This window comes from Primulina huaijiensis, unplaced genomic scaffold (assembly GCF_012295235.1).
Source record: "Primulina huaijiensis isolate GDHJ02 unplaced genomic scaffold, ASM1229523v2 scaffold29567, whole genome shotgun sequence".
Classification (NCBI taxonomy): domain Eukaryota; kingdom Viridiplantae; phylum Streptophyta; class Magnoliopsida; order Lamiales; family Gesneriaceae; genus Primulina; species Primulina huaijiensis.
This window is the reverse complement of record NW_027357027.1, coordinates 5,421-8,785: the sequence shown is the minus strand read 5'-3', so window position 1 is coordinate 8,785 and position 3,365 is coordinate 5,421. Positions and strand designations below refer to the sequence as shown.

Here is a 3,365-nt window from a genome sequence, read left to right as displayed (position 1 = left end):
CATAATTCCCTTGGTCCCTAAATGTATTGATGATAATCAGAATCACATCCTCCTGCAGCCTTTCGAAAGCAAACAAATTCAAGATGATCTCCGCTCCATTCATCCAGATAAATCCAGGTCTCGATGGTACGAACCCTGGTTTCTTTAAAAAAATTTGGGATGTTACGGGTAATAATGTTACTACTGCATGTCTTGATTTCTTGAACAATTGCTACTTACCAGAAAACATGAATGATGATACTTCTATAGTGTTGATCCTAAAGAAAACAGACCTACAACAATCTATGATCTTTGACTTATATCACTGTGTAATGTCATATATAAAATCAAGGTGATCGCAAATCGATTGAAGAGTGTGCTTAATCTTATCATTTCCGATATACAGTGTGCTTTTACATAATGTCGATACATTACTGATGATGTCATCATAGCTTTTGAGATTGGGCGCTACATAAAGCACAAACGACAGGGAAAAAATGGAGATGCAGCTCTGAAAATTGATATGTCAAAGGCTTTTGATCGGGACAAATGGTCTTTTTTAATAAATATGATGCTTCAAACGGGCTTTCACCAAAAATGGGTTGATGTGTGTTTCAACGGTGAAATACTCAGTGATCCATAATGGCAATGAGATCGGTCCAATAATTCGACAACGAGGACTAACGCAAGGGGATCCATTTTCACCTTACTTGTTTCTCATTACTACCGGAGGTCTCTCTTGGCTCTTGAATTCAGAAGTTCAACGGGGCAATCTTCATGGTATAAAAGTCGCTCGATCAACCCCTCCAATATCTCACCTTTTTTTCGCCGATGACAGCTTCCTCTATTTCAGGGCCAATTTGGAGGAAAGCAATTTAATCAAAGATTGTCTTCATAAATACGAAGCATCCTCAGGACAACAGGTCAATTTTGATAAATCCTCAATTTCTTTCAGTGTGAATGTTCCCTCTGAGACGAACCATAATATCTGTGAAAAGTTGGAAGTGAATTATACTATAGACCAAGGCATCTATCTTGATCTTCCATCACTTATTGGAAGGAAAAATTCTGCTTGTTCGCCTTTGTCAAGGAAAAAACATGGAGTCGTGTGAATGGCTGGAGACACAAAATTTTATCAATAGCTGGTAAGGAGATTCTTCTAAAAGCAGTGGTACAAGAAATCCCACCTTAGGTCATAAGTGTTTTTTTGCTTTACCGAAGTTGCTCTGTGAAGATTTAGAGCGGGTAATGAATTTTTTGGTGAGGAAAATTTGGAAATAATGATATGGGACTTCGATGGAAAAGCTTGTCTAAATTGTGCATTTGGAAAACAGATCGTGGTTTGGCCTTTAGGAGAATTCAAGAATATAATACTGCCCTAGCCAAACAAAGCTGGAGACTGCTGACAGAGCCCCACTCGCTTTCTTCGAGGGTGCTCAAATCTCGTTACTTTATCCAAGGAAATTTTTTAGATGCCAAAATCGGATCCAACCCCAGCTCTTGTGGCTTAGTATCATATCTACTCAAACTCTTATCCGGAAGGTGCGACGGCGAATTGGATCTGGACTTCAAGTCAATATTTGAAATGACCCTTAGCTGCCAGATCTAAACAATTCATATTTTGAAACAAATTGTCCTCCAGTGCTTGCCCAAGCAACAGTGAACTCCTCAAAGATTACACCAGATGTAAGTTGGGATATTGACCTAATCAAAGATCTTTTATATGAACGGGACCAGAAACTACCGCACTTGTGATGATATGGTGCCTCACGCCCATTGGGAATCATGTTGCAGCCATGGGATCGATTGTGGAATGGTGGAGCAACATAGTCCTTACTCATGAACATCATGTGACAGATATTGTGGCAATGGTTTTGTGGAGTATTTGGAAAAATCGGAATGATGCGATCCAAATGCAATCCAGCAACATTGATATACCAATCTGCATTAGATCTTTACACTCAGTGGCATGCAGCAAAAAGATATCTATTTCAAGCGAAATCGATGCAAAGCCCACCAGCAAACTACCTTACATGCATTGTCGATGCAACCATATTTGCAAACAGCCCGCATATTGGTTATGGATGCATATTGAGGAATTCACAAGGCCAAGTGATTGATGCAATTTATGGCAGACCACGTGGCATTAATAATCCAACCGTAGCCGAAGCATTGGGAATCAGAGAAACTCTTAGTTGGCTCAAGAATTTGCATCTCTCAAATGTTATAATTGAATTTGATGCTTTGTTGGTGATTGATGTTTTAAATAATCCAGAACTAGATCATTCTACCTTATATTTGTTTATCGAAGACTGTCATATCTAATGACATAACATCTTGTATTTTGGTTTTTGTGCGTAGATTAACGAACTTTCTTTGCTTGATCTTATGAGAAGTACCACCCCCTCATTTAGTTATTTCTGTTGTATTTCTTCCGTATATTGCTTAATATTAATTCTATGTTTTATTAAAAAAAATTGAAGAAACCTTGAGCTTTTTAATGATAATGATAAAAGTAAAACCCAAATCAATCAATAAAATTAATTTATGAGGTCGATAGATTCCATTGTCCTCATGTAACATAAATGGTAGAAATGGGATAAGTACGTATTTGGAAAGACTTGAAAAGAAAAAAGCTCAAAAAAGGGATCCAAAAGTTCACGGGTTGGATTCTTTTTTTAATTATTTATTAGGAAAGGTTCCTTCAAATAAATAAAAATAAGACGTGTGTTGAAAATAAGAGATTAAGTGTTGAAAATAAAAAATTGTAGAACATTGAAAATTAGTATGTATTGATATATATTTTTCGAATTATTTCCAAATAAATTTTATAAATAAATCTCTCGATTTGTGAAGAAAAACACAATTGAGTAGATAAAATTTTATAAAATATATAATTTAATATATTTTATGAGTTTGAAATTTTTATTTTTTACCGTAAATTTTTAATTTTAACAATGTATACAAAATTAAATAAAAATGATAGTGATTTTTAAATCCCCCTGCCCACTGGCTCCCACACGCGGTCCATTACAGCGCCATTTACGTCACACTGGTCTCCTCCCGCTTCGTCCTTTGGCTCCTTGGATTATTATTTTGTCTTTGGAGTATTCCGCAATAATGGATTCCCATTGAGTGGAGGAGACATGGTATACATAATTAGGGTTTTAAATAACAATAAATTTTAGTGTAACAAATTCACCATATTACATATTTTCAGTTGTTTTTACACTCGTCACCCCATGTGATTTATCACAGCTCAAGAATTATCCAAAAACCCATAAAATAAAAATGATTCTCGCTTAATCCAAAACATCCTTCTTAAACTTGAAATCTTGATGTCAGATAGACTAGAATAAGTAAACAATTTTTAACCACCATCATAA

The 3,365-nt window shown here is 35.7% G+C and overlaps 1 long non-coding RNA gene across 1 annotated transcript; it reads left to right on the top strand.

Moving 5' to 3' along the window:
* On the top strand, nt 1-812 carry LOC140967916 (uncharacterized). The gene is made up of 2 exons (XR_012173663.1): nt 1-126; nt 386-812. It is a non-coding gene; the product is annotated as an uncharacterized lncRNA (long non-coding RNA).
* The last annotated feature ends 2,553 nt before the right edge of the window (nt 813-3,365 follow it).